Genomic DNA, 24,290 nt, shown 5'->3' with positions numbered 1-24,290 from the left:
ATATCCAACTAAATAAAAATCATGTAAGTTAGAAAATAAAAGGGCTACTTTATCCTCACCCCATATACATCACTACTATTAACATTTTGGTTCATTCATTCAATCAACACATCTTTATTGATCTCCTGCAGCGTGCCCAGCCCTGTTCTAGATGCTGAATATGGTTCTTAGCCTCGTGTGGCTTCCAGTTTGTGTGTGTGTGTGTGTGTGTGTGTGTGTCTTGGGTTTGTAAACCACCTCTACCATACATACCTATGTGATTTCAGGTAAACTACTTAATTCCTGAAGGCTCAGTTTCCTCAGTTGCAAAATGGGTATAATAATAGTACCTAATTTATAGGGGATTAAATTCAATTATATATGTTAAATAATTTAGAACAAGCACTCAATAACAAAATCTGCTACTGGGGCTCCTGGGTGGCTCAGTCGGTTAAGCATCTGCCTTTGGCTCAGGTCAGGATCCCAGGGTCCTGCAATCGAGCCTGCATTGGGCTCCCTGCTCAGTGAGGAGTCTGCTTCTCTCTCTCCCTCTGCCTGCCACTCCCCCTGCTTGTGCTCTCTCTCAAATAAATAAATAAAATCTAAAAAAAAAACAAACCCAAAGCCAAATTCTGCTACTATTGCTATAGGCATAATATAAATATTTGCTCTTACATAAATAGCACTGTATTGCTTATATGCAACTATTCTAGGGTCTACTTCTTGAACCCTTTAAGTAATGTTCACTTTTCCATTCCAAAACAGAAGATGAAGTTCATCTTTTTAACTGCTTAAAGGTGTTTTGTTGTCTGTATTTATACTAATACATTTGGTCGAGAGATTGATGAATATAGGGCCCATGAATGGGCCTTTTTTTCAGTTTTTTTATTAAGTTTTTAATTCCAGTATAGTTAACATACAGTGTTATATTAGTTTCAGGTGTACAATATAGAGATTCAACAATTCTATATATTAGGAGACCCATGCTCGAGTATTTCAGGGTGAAGTTTTATGATGTCTGCAACTTACTTTCAAATGTTTGTGCCAAAAATATATATGTAGGCTATATCTACATCTTATCTATCAAAAGAAAGAGAAAAAGCAAATGTAGCACAATGTTAAGAAGAACTGAATCTAGGTTAAACACATACATGTGTTTTTTGCTATAATCTTTCAATTTTTCTTTTCTTTTTCTCATCATAAGTATACTCTTTAATCCATAATATGTGTGTGTGTGTGTGTGTGTGTGTGTATCTTATTCTTTGTTAATTCATCTATTGATGAACACTTGGGCTACATCCATAATTTGGCTATTGTAAATAATGCTATAATAAACATAGGGGTGCATGTGTCCCTTTGAATTAGTGTTTTTGAATTTTTTGGGTAAATAGCCAGTAGTGTGATTGCTGGATCATATGGCACTTCTATTTTTAAATTTTTGAGGAACCTCTATACTATCTTTTACAGTGACTACACCAGTGTGCATTCCCACCAACAGTGCAAGAGCGTTCCTTTTCTCCACATCCTCATCAGCACTTGTTTCTAGTGTTTTTTATTTTAACCATTCTGACAGGTATAAGGCGATATTTCATTATAGTTTTGATTTGCATTTCCCTGATGATGAGTGATGTTGAGCATCTTTTCATGTGTCTGTTGGCCATCTGGATGTCTTCTTTGGAGAGATGACTGTTCATGTCTTCTGCCCATTTTTTAATTGCATTATTTGGGGGGGTTGTGGGATGTTGAGTTTTATAAGTTCTTTATATATTTTGTATACTAACCTTTTGTCACATATGTCATTTGCAAATACCTTCTCCCATTCAATAGGTTGCCTCTTAGTTTTGTTGATTGCTTCCTTTGCTGTGCAGAAGCTTTTTATTTTGAGGCAGTCCCAATAGTTCATTTTTGCTTTTGTTTCCCTTGCCTCAGGAGACATATCTAGAAAAAATGTTGCTATGGCCGATGTCAGAGAAATTACTGCCTGTGCTCTCTCCTAGGATTTTTATGATTTCAGGTCTTACATTCAGGTCCTTAAACCATTTTGAGTTTATTTTTGTGTATGGTGTAAGAAAGTGGTCCAGTTTCATTCTTTTGCATGTAGCTGTCCAGTTTTCCCACCATTTGTGAAGAAACTGTCTTTTTCCCATTGGATATTCTTTCCTCATGAATGGGTATTTTTTTTTGCAAATTTATTAATGTACTCATTTTTCTGGAGAGTAAATCCAAAATTTAGTTAAATTCTGAAAGGATCTAGAATCCAAAAACAGATCTTTGACTCAAATGGGCCAATCCTTGACTTGATCGTGTGAATTCACCTTTTAGAGTTCCAGTCTCTCCATCTATGTGTTCAATATAGTCACTCCTTCTCTTTCCTAGAAATGTGAAAGCTGTCTAGAAAACACAGACAAAAACAGAAACATAGAACCAAAGCCAACAGTATTACTAGGTTTAAACGTAATGGTTCCATTTTACTTCCAGCTCCTCATTGGAGCGGGACGAAATAACAGTGTCTACACTTGAGTTTAGTTAAACAATCCCCAAGTACCTTCCCACCAGGTTTTAAAAATTTGAGTTTCTGTACTATTTCTTCATAAGGTTTATTTCTTTTTCTCTGTAGAGTGCGTCCTTATTTATATTTTCCTGCCTTTACATATTTTCTAAAGCACCAGTCTTGAGAAGACACATATGCTCCATTAAACACTTGAAGAGCACCCTTTAAATTTGCTTTCATCCCTACAATTTAATGCCCTGATCTAGATAGTCTAAAATTGTGATTTGAAAAACATGTTCTTTGAATACCGGTGATGTATTAAACTGCCACAGATAAGAGCTTTAAGGGGAAAAATACAGCTGCCTGTTTTGATTTTGAGAGATTTCAGTTCTGAGATACACACAGAAGTGCAAAGACCATGGATGATTATAGGCAAATCACTTCTGTGAGATTAGTTTCCCCATCTATAAATGAGAGGGAAATTAGGGGTTTCCAAATGTAATTCCTTAGAACTCCTGGAGACTGATGGGATGCCTCAGGAGTCTCCTTGTAGATGGGGTGTTCCATTTCTGTTTCATATCCTGAGCCCTTTTGAGAATCACCAATCAGCTGGATGATCCTTTCCACTTAGGTCATGAGTCTGTATCCCGTATACTATAGGCATAATCTAGGCTTCTCTGAACCATTGGTTGATACACAAGGTTTCATTCAAACACAGTGTTGAAGAAAGGAAAATAGAAGAAAATTGTGGAGTGGAAGAAGCCACAGGAAGGAGAGGGAGAGAGACCAAGGAAGATTGAGAAAAGAAGAAACAAGTTGGCCAGTCTAGTAATGTGATTCATGCTGACTCTTTAGACAGGCCCTATAGGGAGCTTCAACTTAAAGGTTTACCCAAATTCAGGGCTTTATCCCTCAAGAGAGCTAGAACTTTAGTGGAGATCCTATCTCTGGCAGAGCAGCCAATACTGTTCCAGTTTACAGGAGACTCCTGTGTGGTAGACACATCTGTACTATAATGGAAGAGGAGTTCAGGCTCTTGGTCTGCGACTAACTAATGGCATGACTGTAGGTAAGCCATGGAGCTCTAGGAAGGTCAGGTTTTTTTTATCTGAAAACTGAGTTAGTTGGAGTGGGTGATCTCTTGAGGTCCTTTCCTGCTTGAAAATGGCATGATTCTTCGGATCACTTGTGTATAGCCAGGTGTTCAGGTTTATCTATTGCTAAATGGAACCACCCAACACTTAAGGCCATAAAATAGCAAATGCTGTATTACACTCACATGTTCTGCGGGACAGGAATTCATACAGGACACAGTGGGGATGGCTTGTATCCCACAGTGTCTGAGGTCTCAATTGGGAATGACTTACTTGGGGGTGGCTCAAAGGCACTGGAATCATCTGGAGACTGCCTTACCAACATGTCTGGTGCCTGAGCTAGAAAGACAGTCTGAGCTCAGTAGAATCTGTCAAGCAGAGCACCTATTCATGGCCATCCCCATATGAGTTGGGCTTCCCAAAACATGGCAAGTGTTGGGGGGTGGTGCACCTGGATGGCTCAGTCGGTTAAGCATCCAACTATTGATTTCGGCTCAGGTCAGGATCTCAGGGTTGTGAGATGGAGCCCCACATTGGACTCCATGCTGGGTGTGGAGTCTGCTTAAGATTATCAATCTCCCTCTCCCTCTGTCCCCCGTTCCCCCCCACCCCCCACACAAGGACACACTCTCTCAAAAACAAAACAAAACAAAACAAAGCAAAACAAAAAACAGCATGGCAAGTGGGTTACCAGAGGGAATGTCTTGAGCTTGAGCATCCCAATAGTGAGCACTGCAAAACAGGCAGAAGCTACACAGTCTTTTCAGACCTAGCCATAGAAGTCACTCCGTGAAACTTCTATCATATTTTATTGGTTACAAGCAAATCACTAAGGCTAGCCTAGATTCGAGGAAAGGGAAAGTAGACTTCAGATCTTTTGTTGGGGTTAGCAAGTTCACACTGCAAAAGAGCCATCATTGCCACCATTTTGGAAAACTATAGTCTCGCACAGTTTGCACTCTGGCATTAATAGTTCACCTCCCTCCCGCATACAAAATATCCCATCTCTCCCTCAAAATCCCCAGAGGGGGGGCACCTGGGTGGCTCAGTCGTTAAGCGTCTTCCTTCAGCTCGGGTCATGATCCCAGGGTCCTGGGATCGAGCCTCACATCGGGCTCCCTGCTCCACAGGAAGCCTGCTTCTCCCTCTCCCGCTTCCCCTGCTTGTGTTCTCTCTCTTGCTGTGTCTCTCTCTGTCAAATAAATAAATAAAATCTTAAAAAAAAAAAAAATCTCCGGAGGCTCGTCCTCAAGATCTTTATAGTCTGCATCAATCCAAAGTCCAAGATCTTGGATCTAGTCAAGGCTTTGTGCTGGTTAGGGCTCTCAGGTACAGCCCCTTACATAGGGTTCCTTGCCATCTGAAGACCAGAACCAAAGAGACAAGTGGTCTTAACGATCCTTAAAAGGCCAGTTATCTGTCTGAAATGGTTCACGAGGCACTGTCTTAAATCTTTCTAAGATCTTAAGAAAGTAATTAAAGTCACATCAGTGGTTTCATTTCAGCCCTAGCACTGTGTCTTCCTGATAGCACCTCAGACCTTTGCACTGAAGATCTTTCTTTGAGGATGCTTTACTGACTGGAAGACTGGATTGAGCCCCCTATACTTCCTCTAAATTTTGCTGGAAAATTGAATGGTTCCTCTTTCTTCCACCATATTTTATCATCAGTAACTAAAAGAAACCAGGTGACACTTTCAGCTTTCTGCCAGGAAATCTCCTTAGCCAGATCCACCAGTTCGTTCAGTATATTTTCTATTTTTCATGTTACTTCAGATGTCAGTGTTGCTAAACCTTTTGCCGCAAGGTAGCAAGGTCACCTTTGTCCACTTCTCAACAATAATTTCCTCCTTGTCCCCCTTGCCTTCACTGGCAGTCTTCTCGAGGTCCATCCACATTTCACTAACAAACTTCCCAAGGCCATTCGACCTTGAGAGATTGAATATACAGATAATGGCCAGATAATACATAGAAATGGAACCCTGACTCATGATCTGTAGCAACCAGGCTAAGAAACCTACCCATAATCTACAGTAACCAGCCCAGGCAGCCAGCCTACTATAAGTCAGACTGGCCGGAAGTCAGAATGCAAATCACTAGCAAAATTCCAGAAAAGCAGACAGTAGCCCTTATAACAATCAGCCTAAAGTGACCAGGACTTGATTAATAACTGATAGCTCCCCTAATTTTTGTCACTGCTTCTAACTTAGGACCAAACAGAAAAAGCTAGATGTGCACTCTAACCAATCACGCAGGATGCCCTGCTTCTAGTTGGGCCCACCTACAGCATCCCCATGTCAACCACCTCTAATCAGAACAAACTCAATGTTTTCCCTTTTCTCCACTAAGACTATCCCACTCCTCTGCCTGCCTTTGACTTTCTACCAAAATGCAAGTGATGGTGGCTGACTCCTTTGCTGTAGCAAGTTCTAAATAAGAGCTTTTACCTCTTCTCAAGTAAAGTTGGTCTTACTTTACTTCCACAAGCTTCTTTCTGCTGCTCAGTAAAAAGCCAATGGCTTCTGCTTTTGTTTTTGTCTTTGTTGTTATGGGATAATCCCACTTCCAGGTATCAAATTCTGTTCTGGTCATCTATTACTGCATAAAAACCACCCTACCTGGTGACATGGTTGGTTAAGTGTCCAACTCCTGATCTCAATTCAGGTCTTGATATCAGGGCCATAATTTCAAGCCCAGCATGGAGCCTGCTTAAAAACAAACAAACAAACAAACAAAATTTAGTGGCATAAAATAACTATCCCAAAACTTAGTGGAATAAAACACGTGACCTTATGCTCACAGATTCTGTGGGTCAGGAATTTATACAGGGCAAATAAGGATGGCTTATCTCTGCTCCACAATGTCTGGGCCCTCAGCTGGGAAAACTCCAATAGCTGGGGGCAGGAATCACCTGGAGGCTGCCTCATTCACATGTCCAACACTTAGGCTGGGGCAACTAGAAACCTGGGCTCCCCTGGGGCTGGCAACCACTGGCTTGAACACTTGTCAGTGTGGTGGCTGGGCTCCGCGAGGGAGTGTCCTGAGAGGTGCAACCAGACTGGGCTCTAAGAGAGAAAGGCAGAAGCTGCATAGCCTTTCCTGACTTAGCCTTGGAAGTCACCTTTGTTGGCTTTAGTGAAGCAAGTCACTAAAGCTAACGTAGATTCAAAAGGAGGGAATTAGATTACTTCTTCATGGGAAAGTGACAAAGACCCTCTGCACAATTACACCTGGGATGGGAGATGCTGTTGCAGCCATTTTTGGTAATTATGATTTGCCACTCCAGGTCACCCTCTTCCTGACATCTGTCTACTCATTCATCCCTACATTACTTATTTTTATCCTGTTTCCTCTCAAAAAGAATTTGAGGACACTTGGTCATAGTTAGAAAGACAGGCTGGTGGGCATGAAAACAAAACAGATAAAAGTTGGTTGATCGCTGGTAAAAATCTCATACAGGTATTCATTTATTCATTCCATAAGTATTTTTTAAGCATTAACAGTGAGTCGCACACTGTGATCACCTCAGGAGATGTGAGATGAGCAAAATTAACACAGTTCCTGTTCTCATGACACGCAAGCCCCACTGGAGAGGCAGACATTTAAAAATCACCCTACAAATGTATAACTACAAGTTCTATAATCTCATGAGTGTTATGAAGCAATGGTAACAAGTGGGCAACACAGAAGACTGGTCCAGTCCAAACAATGAGAGATTTCCCTGAAAAAAAAATTACATTTAGGCTAATAACTCAAAGATGAATCAAAAGGCAGATAACTAAACTAGGAGGTTGCCAGTATGTCACGTGAACCACTGGTAGCACAGAGATATATTCTTATTGTCATTATTATACATTTATTTGACAGTTTTGTGCAATTTGTGACAAGTGATATTGGTTTTCCATATTTGTTAGCAGGTAAGGTTTTCTTGTAAAAATAAATATTTTTAAATCTAACAAAGTTGTCAATTTAAAGATAGATGGTAAGTTAAGTACTAGGCTAGTCCTTACACAAGAAAGACAAACATCACATAGGTGACGTGTAGCTACCGGAAGCTTAGAATACACTGAACTTGATATGTTGGGGGATTGGGGTAGGAAGGGGAGTCATGGGCAGTTAAGGGAGCATCCTGGTGCCAAAGCCCTGAGGTAGAAGTTGGGGGGAGGGCAGTCTGAGAAACAGAAAGGTAGCCAATATGGCTTGAGCAGAAATCAAGAGAGAATAGCTTCCAGTGAGCTAGGAGAGTCCAGCAGAGCCCTGGAGTTCAGGGACTTCAGTTCAGAATTGAAATCTCCAAAACTAAAAATGGGCAATTGAACTTTTTTCCCTTAAATATTGTCCCCGCAGCAGGTTAGCACAAAATCACTGGTATTTGAATAGTATCCTTATAATAGAACAAATTTAGACTATATAGATAGTAACAATACTGACATTTCAGAATCTGAGAGCTAATATTCAGTTGGAAATGGTGTTAACATGTTTTAATTATTCTAATAGCAACGGGACATCACTGAAGAATTTGGGAGAGTGATGAAATCTAGTTTGCAAGGTCTTAAAAAAAAGAATTTTTATCAATATAATTCATTAATTTGAAAAAATTGTACAGAAGAGTTAATAGTACAGGCGCCTGGGTGGCTCAGTTGGTTAAGCGTCTGCCTTCGGCTCAGGTCATGATCCCAGGGTCCTGGAATCGAGGCCCGCATTGGGCTCCCTGCTCAGCGGGGAGTCTGCTTCTCCCTCTCCCTCTGTGCTCTCACTCTCTCACTGTCTCTCAAATAAATAAATTTAAAAATATTTTTTTTAAAAAAGAAGAGCTAATAGTAATAAGTAATATTTTTGCTCTGACCTCTTTCCCACCCCCAGAAGCAACCACTTTAACTTCCACTTTTATTCTTCAGTTTTCTTATCTCTATATTTGAATGTATATGCTTACAGCTCTGTTTCTTGATTTCTGGAGTTCGGACAGTGTACAGGACATATCGTGTATGCTTGTTTAGATTTCTTCAGGCTCACCTTTCTCCCAGTCTCGCAACTTGCCTTGCCCAGGCCAGCCCAGCGGTGACAACTAAGTCTGAGCTTCTGGTTCTACTGCAGGAGGCCATCAGGCCACATGCCCAGATCTGGCTTCCCCAGTGGGACCAAAGGGGGCTGGTGATACAACCTGCCAGGGGGTGGGGGTGGTTAACTCTCCTGGCAGCACATTTTGACCAATGGAAGACAGAAAACAGAGGGAAATTACAGTTATGCTTTCTCTTCTCCCTCTGATGGATTGTTACAGGCACAATATTTCCATACATTCTGTCCAAAGGGGTCCTTTGTGACTGTGTGGTCACCTGCTGAGGAACCAACTACATTTATTCGAGGCCCTTTATGAAGCAATGGCCAGCGCAGTAATTCAACACCTCTAATTTGCTGCCAGTACTTTCCTGATTCTCTTCCTCTTTCCTTAAGTCTTGCAGAGCTGGGATGGCACATCCTAATAAAGCATTAGCCCTTAAACTTTGCCTCAGGCTATTTTCCAGGAAAATTAGGCTAAGACAGATATTGCCAATCTTATCTATTTTTTTTAAAGATTTTATTTATTTATTTGAGAGAGAGAATGAGAGAGAGAGACAGAGAGAGAGAGAGCACATGAGGGGGGGAGGGTCAGAGGGAGAAGCAGACTCCCCGCTGAGCAGGGAGCCCGATGTGGGACTCGATCCCTGGACTCCAGGATCATGACCTGAGCCGAAGGCAGTCGCTTAACCAACTGAGCCACCCAGGCGCCCTGCCAATCTTATCTATTGATTTACAGCTATGACTTAACACTATCACTCATGTCTTTCTCCAATGTTCCTATAGTTAACTCATTGTTCTTAGTTCTATGAACTATGCTTGTAACTTTCAGCTTTGTGCTTATAACTTTACTTCTTTTTGCAACCACCAGAGATAGGATCTCTTGTCTCTGGTATTTTGTAGGATGAAGACACTGGTATCCCTTTCCTTCCTTCACTTCCTACCCCTTTCATTCCAAACTTCTGCATCATACATTCACATGCTTAAACTCGACAGCATTTACATCCTGTTCTCTAATCATGGTTGTTGTCATGAGCACACTATAAAGGCACACACTTGCGTTGTGTCTTTCCACAATGTCAGCTTTATTCAATCATAAAGCAAAGTTAAATCACAATTATAAAGTAGGTTCAGGATTCCAAACTCAATGACAATTCACTATGCGAGTAAACTTGACTTCTTACACAGCACACAGAGCAGGATAGGAGACAAGCCACACAACACACAAGATAACAGAAGGTGCAGGAAGTGAACGAACCAAACGCAAAGTCAGTCTGTGGGAGAGCAGCTGAGATAAGGCCTTGGTCTGGCCCAGGTCAGCTCTCCGCACTCACTGCTTCTGATGTCCAAGCAGTGGAGGATCTCGGTTCTGTGCGGAGATCCACTGGGTAGAGCCTTCGGGGCAGTTGCCTTTTTTAAGTGGTCAAACATAGAGGCATCGTACCTGAAAAGTCTGACAGTCTGTTGCCAAAATCCTTCCCTTTTTAGGGGCTCCTGGGTGGCTCAGTCAGTTAAGCATCTGTCTTCGGCTCAGGTCATGATCCCAGGGTCCTGGGATCGAGCCCCGCATCGGGCTCCCTGCTCAGTGGGGAGCCTGTTTCTCCCTCTCCCTCTGTGATCTCTCTTGCTTTCACTCTCTCTCAAATAAATAAATAAAATCTTTAAAAAATAAATTAATTCATTAAATTTAAAAAATCCTTCCCTTTTTGAAGGGATTTAATCAGTTTAGAGTCTCTGCAGACCTCCTCTGGTTCTGCTCATTATCAGCTCTGGGGTGTCAGATGACGTTGGTCCCAGCGATATCTCCTCGCTGCAATACCTTAACTGCTTATGTCATTGCTTGACACAGGCTCCTCCTTGCCATGAGAGACTCCATTTTGCTCTCTACAATTGTCTTCCGTTATTTTCCTAAGTGCTGAGTCTAAATTTGAAGCTCAGTGTACAGTGCGTGTACTATGATGACTATCCATTGAACAATAAATGTTCGCTGAGAGTTTGCTATATTCTAGGCGCTGTTCTCTAGGCTGTAGGGATAAAACCATGAACAAAACAGAAAGATCCTTGCCCTTGTGGAGCTCTCACTTCAGTGGAGAGACAAAGAATAAACAAGATAAATCTGTAAAGTATATAGTTAATGGGTAAGAACTAAGAAGAAAATAAAGCAAGGAAGGAGAACAGGAAGAGTCAGGCTAAAAGGCTGAAATTTTAGGTAGTCTGGGCAGGGAAGGCTGCACTCAGAAGGTAACCTTACAGAAGTGAGGGAGAAAGACAAATGGCCTTCTGGGCATAGGGAACAGCATTCAAAGCAAAAGGGACAGCAAGTACAAGGCCCAAAGGCAGGAGTGTGCTTATCATGTTGGAATGACAGCAAGGAAGCTCATGTGGCTAGAGCAGATTGATCATGGAGGAGATGTAGAGGGGAATAAAGAGAAGAAATAGGGAACAGATTGTATAGGGCCAGTGGAGGATGCTGGCTTTTTCTGTAGGAGAGATAGGACACCTTGAGAGGGTTTTGAGCAGCAGAGTGACAGGATCTAATACACATTTTGACAGGATCACTCTGGATATCGTGTTGAGAAGAGACTGAAGGGAAACAATGAGGAAGCAGGAAAACTAGTTAAGAGACATTGAAATAATCTAAGCAAGAGATGATGGTGGCTTGAAATACAGTGGTAGCAGTGGAAAAGATAAGAAGTGGTCAGAATCTGAATATACGTTGAAGGTAGAACCAACATAATTGGTGAATGCTTGGATACGGGAGAAAAAAATGGAGTTAAGAATGACTGTATGGTTTTTTGAGCCGAGCAGCCGGAAGAGGGGAGCTGTCCCCTAATGAGATGAGGAAGACAGTGAGAAGAGCAGGCCTCGAGGGAAGAGATGAGGGACCCAGCTGCAGGTGGTTTGGGCTGCAGTTTTGTTATCTATTACTCATAACAAATCACCCCCAAACTTAGTGGCTGAAAACAACAATAAGTAATTACCATGGCTCATGGTTTCTGTGGGTCAGGATTCAGATAGGGTTCAGCTAAACAGTTCTTATTTAAGGTTTCTCATTGAAACTATCCTCATTTTAGCACTGAAAGTCCTGGTTCCTGGGGCACCCCACAAAATTGTGAGTTTCCGTGATGGGTGCCAAATTTGGGTGGGGGGGAGTACAAAACCCATACACACAGTGGCCAAAGAAATAGGGATTGAAGACAGCACTGTTTTTAGTGCCAAATGAATACAGTATAAACTCTCTGCCCGAAGTAGTCGCCACCACTCATTTTTCCCCTGACCACTGATGTTGGCAACCATGATTTTCAGTTCACAATAATGGATCACCTGTTGTTACCTCCTTTCAAGTGGTATGAATTAAGTTTACAACTCAAGTGCATTGTGATCCTGTCATTAACAGTCCATGTTTGACTTGGCCTGTGGATTAACTGTTGTGCTTTGTATTAAGATTATTGTGGCCACCTTGGATAATCAGGATTCCCCACCCAGAAATTTGGTTCAGACGTTGAGATTGATGCACACACCAAGAGGCTATGGAAAAGTTAATTTATTTACATCACTGAAGTCTCTGGGGGAGAGCAGGGCAGCCATCTCCCACAGGCCCTGGGGCGGGTGGGGGAGCGGCAGGGAAAGGAGACAGACTGGCTTGGGATTTCTGTGGTGAGGGGGTGGGCACGGGATGAGGGGTCCCAGTGTGGGTACGGGTTGTGTGGTTTCAACCTCCCACCAGCACCAAAAGAGAGAGCAGGCTTCGTAGCAGCTTGCCCAGATGGAGGGCAGAGGGGGGGACAGGGAAGGGATGAAGCTTAAAGCCATTGGTAGCCCAACATAAAAAATGGAGTCAGCCTCCTATTACAGAGATAGTTCTAGGTTAATTTTTAACACTGTGACTATTGTGACAATGTTTTTTAAAAGTTCAGATCATGAAAATAGGAACACCTGCAATATCACAAGCATGATCCAGATGACCCTGAAAAAAGGAGGCTAAATGTGTTGTTTTATGACAGAAGCAAAGACACATACAGCTGGGCCAGGGAAATAAATAGCACAAACAGAGCATGCGGTACAGTATGCAGAAAATAACTGTAGGTTGGGCATGGCAGACGAGACTGTGAAAACACATATGGAGAGTGAATCTCACAAGTCTGGTATTAGATTAGACAAGGAAGCACTAAGTTAATCAAACATTTGTCTCCCCAAGGTAGTAATGCTCAGTTGAAAATAGTGACCACAGAGTTGGTGTGGGAATAACACATGAATGAACACACATTATTTTATCATTCCTTTTATGGCTCAAGGAACTGAGTAAAGTCACATTTATTGATTCACAGGCTGAAACTAAAATGTCCTGTGGGGAAATCTGAGAACAGATATGTTAGTCTATTAGGTTGCTAGGGCCGCCATAACGAAATACCACACACCAGGTGGCTTCAAAAACAAAAAAAATGTTAGTCCCTCACAGTTCTGGAGACTAGAGGTCTGAAATCAAGGGGTCAGCAGGGCTGTGCTCCCTCTGCGGTTCTAGGGAAGAATCTGTTCCAGGCCTGTGTACCAGTTTCTGGTGGCTCTAGCAGTCCTTGGCATTCCTTGACTTATAGCTTCATCAGTCCAGTTCTGCCTTCATCTTCCCATGGCCATTTTCCTCCTGTGTCCAAATTTCCCTCTCCTTAAAGGACACCTGTCATATTAGATTTAAGGCACGCTAATCTACTATGACTTCCTCTTAACTTGATTACATCTGCAAAGACCCTATTTTCAAATAAGGTCACATTAACAGGTTTCAGCTGGACATGACTTTTTTTGGGGGGGGGACACTAATTACAGTGTCCTTATAGTATAGAGCTCATTCTGTTGCATCTTACCCGTGATTGCACTTTCTATAATATATTAAATAATGCATCGGATTACAGCAACAAAAAAATGTTCACCCCTTCTTAGGTTTTTTAATTTGAAAAGTGGAGTCTCAAATCATTTTCTTGCTTTCTCTGAAGATTTTAATAAAACTGTAGAAAACAGAAAACAAAAGATTGTTGATATCTTGCTCAAATAAAACTAGACTTCACTCATCTATCTGCATATTCAGCAGAGAGTGCAAATGTAGATCCTGGCAAATTCTATTCAGTCTATAAACTTCTATAATGTAGACTTGATAATAGCAGTCAACATGAATTTACATTTGACTGTATTCAGTTTAACTACTACATAAAAGAAAAAAACGATGTCTTAAAGGCTGTAGGCAGTTCAGAGAAATATTATTGGAAAAGGAAACAAAGATTTAAAATAACCTACTTATAAGACAGAAAAAAAGCATGTCATTGTTATTTTTTAATAAATATATTAAATATTAAACACCTGTTTAATTAATACTACTGTATTTGTGTTCTTTTAAAATACCTTTTGTTTACATATCTTAAGAATACATAACAACATGGCCTATAAAATTTAAATATCCAATACAAAGTTTAAAAAGAGATAAAATAGGGGCGCCTGGGTGGCTCAATCCTTAAGTGTCTACCTTCGGCTCAGGTCATGGTCCCAGGGTCCTGGGATCTAGCTCTGCATCGGGCTCCCTACTCCGCGGGAAGCCTGCTTCTCCCTCTCCCCTCCCCCTGCTGTGTTCCCTCTCTCACTGTGTCTCTCTCTGTCAAATAAATAAATAAAATCTTAAAAAAAAAATAAAGAGATAAAATAAATTGCTATATCCAAGGACAAGAAGGAAATTATTAAAATATTGTTGCTTTTCTCATACATATTACTTGTTTAATTAGTCCTACTATTAATTACTTCTAAACGCCATTGTTAACTAGTCCAGTTATTATTTATGTACTTACTGTAGCATTTATGTTTATGACCATATACTGATCTCTAGCCTTCTGCTTTTGAGCATAAGTTTTCAAATAAAAATTAGAAAGAACTCCATTAGTTTTAGACATCATAATCACATTTTTCTATTTATTTAATGAAATTTAAATCTATAGCCAGCTGAAAAAAAAACTAATTTAAAGCTAGCAACCATTTTTTTTTTATAGGAGGTAGACAATATTTAACATTTATAAGGTGAGGATTAACTGTAACTGAAATAAATATTTCATATTATGATTTAATATAGTGGGTTCTAAATATGTTATTTAATAATGTACACCCAATTTGAAAGAAATCACATGAAAGCTTTATCTGTGGCTTTTATCTAAAGTGTCTTTTAAAACTCAGTAGTCCCAGGAATCCTGCCATTCACACTGAAAAGAATCATGTTATTAATTTACAGTGATTTGCTGTTCAAAATTCTTTCCTTCTAGTTAAAGACTTGGCCCTAAGGATGAATATTAATAGCTAAAAAGATTTGCTGATGTTTAAATACTTTTTAAAAAGCCACTTTGAGTGTTCATTGTTTTTCACCAAGCTTCTGTGGACTCCCCCCAAGAGCGCCCTGTATTCCTGACTGTAGCCTGGGGGTGGAGGAAGCCAGGTCTTTCCACAAAGACTGTCATCACTCCCACCACCCCACTCCACAATGTCTCACAGCTGAAAACATTTCAACATTTCAAAATACCCTACACTGGTTCCACCTTAACTGAAATATATGTAGACTAGAGAAAGACAGGAAATCCAAAATGTTGATGGTGTCTCGATCCATCGTGAAAAGGAACTGCCCTTTGGCTTGACCCAGGAGGTATTTGCACTGTGGGGCCACCTCAGAGCTTTGAGATGGGTGAGAGGTATGCCCTTCTTTTGTAAAGTGAGAGGGGAAGCAGAAACATTTTAGGAAAGAGTCCATGCAGATGTTGAGGATCCGGTAGGTGATTCCTTTACACTCTTTTCTTCTTGGAAAGCAACCACAGTTTGAAGACCTCTGGTGTAGGAGAGGGAGAGCAGATTGCCTAGGACATGTGGTCTGATGGTGGGGCAGCACTAAGGACCCCCTGGAGGTTAACGGTAATGAATTTAAAATGAAACTAGTCATGTGTTTCCCATTAGCCACAGTCTGCTGAACTGGTACAGGCATGAAGAAGGCAGAGAACTGGATTTAACCAGGGTTGTGGATTTAACCAAGCAAGTAGTTTTAAGAATCTAAAGATATGATACAGTGACCAACAGGGAAAAAAAAAGAGAGAGAGAGAGAGAGAGAGAGAAAAGAAAGGAAATGTAATCACAGTGCACTATTAGATTCTGCAGTAATACATTTTTTAAAATTTTTTATTGTTATGTTAATCACCATACATTACATCATTAGTTTTTGATGTAGTGTTCCATGATTCATTGTTTGTGCATAACACCCAGTGCTCCACACAGAACATGCCCTCTTTAATACCCATCACCAGGCTAACCCATCCCCCCACCCTGCAGTAATACATTTTTATACAGATTTTATCTCCTAACACAACATACTGTCTCTGACCAACCAGTCTGTCTAATGATCCTCTCTCCAGCCCCATTCTCTTTGTTGTAGATCTAGACCTTTTTTATTTTTATATTATCTTGGTAAAGGTATTGAGGGAAAGAGGTAGGTGATAAACGTGAACATAGTTTGTCATTTTGAACAAAAAGTTCTCAAATTACAATTTAAAAGATCACTCTGGCTCTCGGAGAATGGATTTGGTGGAAGAGACAAGACTGGATATAGTAACCTCAGGATAATCTTTGTAGTAATCCAAGTAAAGGGTGCTGGTAACTTGGTCTAAAGTGGTAGAAGTGGAAATGAGAAAAAGGACATGGTGTGGAGTTGTTCAGGATGTAAAACTGACATGACTGGATTATGGAATGGAAATGGGGAATAAAAAAGAGGAATTTGCCCAGGCTTCTTGAGAATGGCTATACTCACTAAGATAGGGAACACTGGGAGAGGGCGCATTTCTGGAAGAAGACTAGTTCTGTAGTAGAGCTATTGAGCTTGAAGTATCATTGACATATCCAAGTGAAGAGGTCAAGAAGGCACATGCTGTATGAGCTTAGAGGTGAAGTCTGAGGAGGAGACATATATTATGGAGTTATTGATGGTGTATCGAAGGACAACAAGCCAAACAAATGGATGAAATCTATTAGGAAATGAACACAGAGTAAGAAGGGAAGGGGGTCGTATGTACTGTAAGAAATGGCCATATGCTCCTCTCATCCTGGTTTGCGTTATTCTTTACAATGTGATTTTGTTTCCCATTTGCTTTGACCAATAGAAAATAGTGAAAACAATGTGGGGATCTGAGCCTAGATATCAAGAGGTCTTGCAGCTTCTGCTCTCCACTTCTACCACTTCTACCACTTCTTAACATGAAGCCCAGACTAGCCTTCTTGAGGATAACTGACAAAGATAGGGAGGCCCAGCCAACAGCCATCACTAACCACCGTACATGTGAATAAGGTCATTTTAGATTATCCGGGCCTCAGCTCACCATCATGACCATAGCTGCATGAGTGACCATAGGTAAGAGCAGGAGAACGACAAGAAGGTCATGATCACTTACCCAAACCAACACCAACTTGCTGACCCACAGAATCATAAACAAATATTTGCTGCTTTGTTTTGTTTTTTAAAAAAAATAGATTCTATTTTTAAGCCAGTAAGTTTTGAGATGGTTTGCTGTACAGCAATAGACCACCAATGCAGGAGCCCAGGAAAGAGTCTTGAGAAACTCCAATATTTAAATTGTGGGCAAAGAAACAAAAGATGCCCCCCCAAAAGTGGTAGCCAAAGAGATGGGAAGAAAAATCAGAAACGTATAGTGCCACAGCAAAAGGCAATAGACCCACAGTGACCAAGGAGTGTTTCATGAATGAGGGAATGCCAACAGTGTCAAATATGGCTGAAAGGTCAAATAAGATGAGATGGAAAATGCCTATTGGATTTAATGACATGAAAGTCATGAAAACTCAGTGACATTTGGGGCAGAGGGAAAATTGATAATTTCAGTTTTAGACAGATGCCGAAGTGTGAGGTGCCTAAGGGATGTCTAAGTATGTAGTTAGATTTTATGAGCTTGGAGCTCAGTGGAAGGTTTATGGTTAGTCAGCATATAGGTGAGAGCCTCAGAGAGCCCGTGCAGCCTGGCTTGGGGAGGGGATCTTGGGGGTACACTAAAACTGTAGACGGTGGGCACAGGCAGAAAACACCACAAAGCAGCCCATGAATTTAGGAGAACTGGGAGAAAGAGGTGTGTGAAAGCTAGAATAATAGTATTTCAAAAACGGGTGAGAAGTAACTACGTCAGATACAGCAGAGAGCTCTAGTAAGACAAGCTCCAGGAAGGCACCCCCATTGACTCTGACACCATTTGCCAGAGCAGTTTCCGTGGCAGCGTGCTGAGCAAAGACTGATGTGTAAAGAGAATCCAAGCAGAGGGAGGAAGAGGACACTTTTAAGTGCCAAGGGTTTTGGGTTTTGACTCCTCTTGTTTTAGGCTGTTTGACTTAAGCTTGTTTATTAACTGAGGGGGGAAAATGTAATTAAAAAAAATGGAAGGTTATACTCTAAAGGGATTTTTTTCCAACATTTATTTTTCTAGCTTTCATGAAAAATCATATTTGTATTTAGTTTTTACAAGGTCACTCTTCATTTCAATGTATATCGGTTAAAATTCGCAGATTTGTTTGTTTTTTCCATTACAATTTTTAGGTTAGCTGATTCCTGATTAAATCGCAGAGGGATAAGGGGTGCCTGGCTGGCTCAGGTGGTAGAGCATGTGACTTGATCTCAGGTTTGTGAGTTCAAGCCTTATGTTTGGCACAGAGTTTACTTAGAAAAAAAAGTTGGGGAGGGACCGGATTTTTCTCACTTGGAGCTATCTTCAAATCACAAAGGAAGTTTCTGGTGTTCCAAGAGTTCCCAAATGATGCAAAGAAGTGAAATTCCCTAGTCAAGTAAATTTGAGAAAGGCTGTACATTTAAAATCTCCCTCTGAGAGGCTGACAAAGGACATTAGCATATTAAAGCCCTGAGATGTCCTACGTTAAGCAAAACAAACAAACAAAAAACCTGTTTAACAGTTTAACAAATTCATTTCCCCCAGGGAAATGCTTTTTATTCTGTATGTTATTAGCATGGCAGAAGAATTTCCCCTTAACACCAGTTTAGGAAACCCAGCCATAGCAAATTGGTTCTACCTATGTTCTGTGGATTCCTGTTCGGTTTTAGAATACAGAAGTTCTTCTCCATCTTATTTCTATATGTAGGGATTCACATTACCTCAGGGACTTAGAGCCATCCCTAGACTTTCTATAGTGAAGAATAGTGGTGACACCACCAATTACCTTGGGGACCCCTTTATAACACCATGGTGAAGGGAATTAACAAAAGATTGGACAGAGAAGGGCCACCTGGGTGGCTCAGTCGGTTGAGCATCTGACTCTTGATTTTGGCTCAGGTTATGTTCTCAGGGTCCTGAGATCAGGCCCCACATCAAGCTCTGCGCTCAGAGCAGAGTCTACTTGTTCCTCTCCCTCTGCTGCCCCCTACACATCCTCCCTTCATTTTCTCTCTCTCTCTCTCAAATAAATTTTAAAAATCTTAAAAAAAAAAAAAAAGATTGGACAGAGGATAAAGATGGTTGAGGAGAGGTCAGTAAGAGACAATATCTTTAATTAATGTTAATGAAATTTCCTGCTCTGTGAAAGGATTGGTAATTTGTTAGAAACTTTTCTAGAAGGATATGATTGAAGACAGGATCAAAGTGCCTCCTTGCGTGTCTGGAGGTAGCGATCAACTAAACTACAATTACTTTAAATTAAGACATACAGCTGGAGATGGTAGCATATGTTGAGTTTCCAATGAAGTAATCATGATATAATCCTCCCAGAAATGGGTGATCTAATTATGGACTGAAAGGGGAAAATGGTGGAGCACAGATATGTCAGCGTGGCAGGGTGCAGGCTCCAGCGTCACGCAGGGAAGAGCAGAAAGCAGTGGGATTCAGGGTGGTCCCAGTATGAACCCTGATGGGGCTAGCTTGAACTGGCAGCCAACCTTATCCTGCCCATCTTTTAAAGGGATTACTTAAGGACAACTAGTTAAGTACCACTTTTTTTTTTTAAGATTGCTATTTCACATATATACTAGTATTTAAATTCATCCACACATCAAGAATTGGAAGACAGTCATCATTAACATGAAGCCTAAAATAATGTTTTGGCTCCAGGCTCCCTCTACTGTCTCTGCAATAAGAGACAAACATTTTATGGCACTCTCCTGACTGGATTCCAATATTTGTGGAAGTTGAATAAACACAATACTTGTGCAATGATAAAGGATAGCCTCAGTATGATAATCAGTAAGTTCAGTATTTGGAGAGAGTTGGAAAATTATAAACCAGTTAATGAAATATTTACATAGATGGAACCATATAAAGTTGTCATTATTTGACTGTGTTTAATCCACAAATGGCTATTTCATATGGTTCAACCTTATATATGGACATTTGTCAAAGATTAGTAAGGGGTGTGTGTGTGTGTGTGTGTGTGTGTGTGTGTGTGTGTGTGTGTGTGTTGGGGAGTTGTTAACTGCTTTTAATATCTATCATGAAATTCCCTAAATACATTGGTTAATTTACATGATGCTTCTTTTTTTTTTTAATTTACATGATGCTTCTTGACCAAAATTAACTACAGGATATGTTAAATCCAGTGTCTCATATACAATATAGTATATCCTATAACTTGGGTTTAGAAGAAAGAAATCTGCTTTCAGTTTAAAAAGTGTGAAGATACAAAATGTTTGTGCAGAAATTATCACTGGTGTAATACTCAAAAGGAGAGCATAGTTTAGTTCTGGCTTCTGGATTCAGGCCCAGAGTATCTATATAGTGAAGATTTCTTCTGACAAAGTGAGGGGACAAAGTCAAACACCCATCCAAATACTGAATCACCCCATAAGAACTATCTCTTATTACAGTCCAGGTTTTTTATTTATTTTATTAAAGATTTTTATTTATTTATTTATTCATAAGAGACAGAGAGAGAGAGAGAGGCAGAGGGAGGAGCAGGCTCCCCGCTGAGCAGGGAGCCCGATGTGGGACTCGATCCCAGGACCCCAGGATCATGACCTGGGCCGAAGGCAGACGCTTAACCATCTGAGCCACCCAGGCACCCTACACTCCAGGTTTTTTAATGGATAAATTTTTATTACAGATCCGAATGTTATCAGAACATCATAAAAAATGTTCAACATTTGGTGTTTTTCTGATTACAAAAGTAATATGTTCATGATAGAAAATTTGCAACATAGGAAGCACAAAGAAAAAATAAAAACCACGTCAGTCAGTAATTTCTTTTTTCCTTCTAGCCTTTTCGTGTGCATATATTTATAAAGTTTGTATTAGTGCACACATTGTTAGCATCTCTCTTTGCTTGACATTCTCTCCAATGTCTTAACATTTCCCCGAAGTCTTTAAAAAGTCTTCAAAACATTTTTAATGGCCATGTAATGTTATATAATACGTATGAGCCACAATTTATTCATAATTTATTCAATCAGTCCCCAATGTGGAAATTTCCAGCTTTTCTCCAGTAATTCTTTAAGAACATTTATTGAGTGTTTGCTATATATTAGGCACTGTGCTAGACATAAAACTAGAGGACAGTAACTATAAAAATAAGGTTTTGATTAACATCTTTGTAAATAAATCTTTGATAGCATCTTTCATTCTTAGACTAAATTCCTACGACGATGAAAACAGAACTTCAAAAAGCATTTTCCCAGCTTCAAAGGCAGACTTAAGAAATAAAACTCTGAACTGTAAAATATTAACTTTTTTGGAAAATTACCAAAAACAGAATTAATATTTATTTTGTGCCAAGTGTGAACTTACTCAGAAGATGCTTTCTCGTTAGTGACTGTGAAACATCAAGGGTATTTGAAGTGTATTGACTTTGGCTTCTACCTCTAATTCTTTCCAGGATTTGCAGGTTTTCACAATAGTGTGAGATTGTTTGAAGTATATGCAAATTGCCCTACTTCCTCCTTTCACAGTTAAAATGTTAACTATTTTATTTCCAGCTTTCCTCTTGTAAACATAAGGCTTTTTTTACATCTGTTTCATTTACTTTCCCGTGTGAAACATTTTGTATCTTCACACTTTTTAAACTGAAAGCAGATTTCTTTCTTCTAAACCCAAGTTATAGGATATACTATATTGTATATGAGACACTGGATTTAACATATCCTGTAGTTAATTTTGGTCAAGAAGCATCATGTAAATTAAAAAAAAAAAGCATCATGTAAATTAACCAATGTATTTAGGGAATTTCATGATAGAGATTAAAAGCAGTTAACAACTCCCCAACACACACACACACACACACACACACACACACACCTTACTAATCTTTGACAAATGTCCATATATAAGGTTGAACCATATGAAATAGCCATTTGTGGATTAAACACAGTCAAATAATGACAACTTTATATGGTTCCATCTATGTAAATATTTCATTAACTGGTTTAGAGGGAGGTGAATTATTTCTAAAGTTATGCAAATATGAAATGTGATATTTTTTCATCAGAGAGAAATAAAATAACCATCATGGGTTCAAATAGGCACTTTACCTAAATGATCTTTAATCCTGGAAATAGGTACTTTTATTCATATACATAATATTATAGTATAAGTCATAATAGCTAAGTGTTATTGATCAATTGTCATGTGCCATGCTCTGTCAGAGGCTTATTTTTGTTCATTTCATATTCTAAGCTACCAGGGCAAGTAGTGTTACTATCCCCACTTGGCACTTGAAGACCCTGAGGCCCAAGGTGGAAGCCAGATCTGTCTAACCCCTCCTCCACGCAGAGATAATATTTTTATTCTCCAAGGTCCTCAAACCATTTTTGCCCCTTCTTTCAGAAACAATAAATAAATATTGAAAACACTGCATTCTACAAATGGACTTGAGCTCTTCTGTTGGGGGAAGAGGGGTAGGAAGATGAAGTTTAATCAGTTAAATATGGGGTTTCCTTACATCTCTGTGGAGTAGGATAATGGGAATAGCCAGTCAGACATTACTCATTTATCAATACTAAACAACTTCATCAAAACTAATGTTTTAAGCCTATTGATAGAAAAATATAATGAATTTCCCTTTGTCTTGATTGAACAAAAAGTCTTCAAACTTAATACATCAGCGATGTAATAGTGTTCCTATAATAGTAGAGATAGTAGTTTTCTATGTCCTTATCAAACTGGGTATGTATCTGTCAATAACTCATTGAGTTCTTTAAAAAACTTCCATTCTGGCTTTCTTCCTTTGCCTTCCTCCCTCCACCCAGGAATCTAAGGAGATTGAGTGAACATGGACAGATGATTAAGATAATTTAAAGATAACTAAATCTCTATATACCCTGGGTTCCTGAAATGGTCCAAGCGGTTCAAATTTGATGAGGATGATGATAAAATTTACCATTTTTAAAGCATCTTCTACATGTCAGAGCTTTATATACTTTGTTATTTGAAGCACACAGTCATCTACCAAAGTACATATTCTCAAAAAGGTACCTAACCCCAGAGGTTAAATACCGATTATACCTCGTATCATGTGGCTACTTAGTGAAATTCGAATCCAGATTTGATTCCAACAAATGGGTATCCTTCAAAACCTGTTGCCTAGCAACAAATCGATCCTAGAGACTTGCCGTTCCCAAGTGAAGAAAAGCAACCAATTCCTTCCTAGAAGCCAAACTTGAGGGACAATTAGAATTTTCTAATAGAAGTGCCCCCCCGTCCCCTTTTGTGACCCAAACAGTTATTTAGGCCGTAAAGCCTCCCATTGGCCGAGGTCAATTTCATATCCTAAAGACTTTCCCCCGCGCTGGGGGAAGAGGAGGGTCCAAGACTCCCAGGAAATTAATAATTTTCTTGGAGCGACCTCAAGTTAGGGACCAAGTCCTGCAGGCGACATTTGTTCATCCACATCTAGGGATAAACCTCTCTCCCAAACTCAAGACTTCTTTTACTTCACAATTTTAAAACAGGAACGAGGCCACCCCGCCCTTTTCCCTCTCCCTGCCAAGAAAAGGATCAGGTATGGACAACGACATTCCAATCCCCCTCCTTTCTTCATTTCCCAAAGTAACGAGTGCAAGTGCGGACGTGTGTCCGAGATTTTATACACCCAAAGCGCGGCGCGGCGGAGCGTCTGGGCTCTCCCCAACCCGGGTTTCTCGCCCGGTCCCCTCCGTGATTCCCCGAGCTTGCTCCGCCCCCGTCCCGCCCCCGCCCTGCCCCTCAGCCCCGCCCCAGGCTCGCCCCGCCCCGCCCCCTCTGCCTGGTCCGGGCCCTGCACCGCCTCCCCAGGCTTGCCTAGCCGGCCAGCCGGAGGCTAGTCCCGCCCGGCCTCTCACGTCTCGCGCCCTCCGGAGCTACCTGGGCGCGTCCCGCCTCCTCCCCGCCCCTCAGCGGCTCTCCGAGCTAGCCCCGTCCCCGCCCGAGCGCTCCTTCCGTCTCTGCCCTCTGCTGCTTCCCGGGCTCCAAGAGCCCGCGGTCTCATCTCCATGGCGACGCTGCGTCTCCGGTTCCTCGCTCCGAACTCGGCGCGAACCGCGAGCTGGGCTGGCCTGCGGTGTCTGCCCTGCGGACCGGCGGTGTGAGAGGACCACGAGCGGGTAAGAGGCACTGCGGCGACTGCGGGTCGCCCTCTCCCCACCCTCGCGTGCGGACAGAGCCAGCCCTGGCTTCCGACGCCCCCGGGCCCCGCGCC

The 24,290-nt window shown here is 40.9% G+C and overlaps 1 protein-coding gene and 1 long non-coding RNA gene across 7 annotated transcripts in view; one reads left to right on the top strand and one right to left on the bottom strand.

Annotated features, from left to right (window-relative positions):
- Positions 1–2,086: 2,086 nt before the first annotated feature.
- On the bottom strand, positions 2,087–24,050 carry LOC141370858 (uncharacterized). The gene is made up of 3 exons (XR_012375306.1): positions 23,957–24,050; positions 6,182–6,268; positions 2,087–2,370 (listed from the first exon to the last, which is right to left on the bottom strand). It is a non-coding gene; the product is annotated as an uncharacterized lncRNA (long non-coding RNA).
- The window catches only part of ERICH2 (glutamate rich 2), a 31,898-nt gene continuing 31,640 nt past the window's right edge, over positions 24,033–24,290 (top strand). For 2 of the 6 annotated variants that reach the window (XM_073882675.1, XM_073882662.1), the window contains exon 1: positions 24,111–24,195. The gene's annotated coding sequence lies outside the window, so the exon portion shown is untranslated. Of the gene's footprint in view, positions 24,196–24,290 lie in introns of all 6 variants that reach the window. The other 4 variants (XM_073882680.1, XM_073882669.1, XM_073882691.1 and 1 more) reach the window with 3 other exon arrangements.

This window comes from Callorhinus ursinus, unplaced genomic scaffold (assembly GCF_003265705.2).
Source record: "Callorhinus ursinus isolate GAN/ISIS: 27379988/994484 unplaced genomic scaffold, GSC_fseal_2.0 scaffold2, whole genome shotgun sequence".
Taxonomy (NCBI): domain Eukaryota; kingdom Metazoa; phylum Chordata; class Mammalia; order Carnivora; family Otariidae; genus Callorhinus; species Callorhinus ursinus.
Note: the sequence above shows the minus strand (reverse complement) of the source record. Positions and strands in the feature narration are given on the sequence as shown.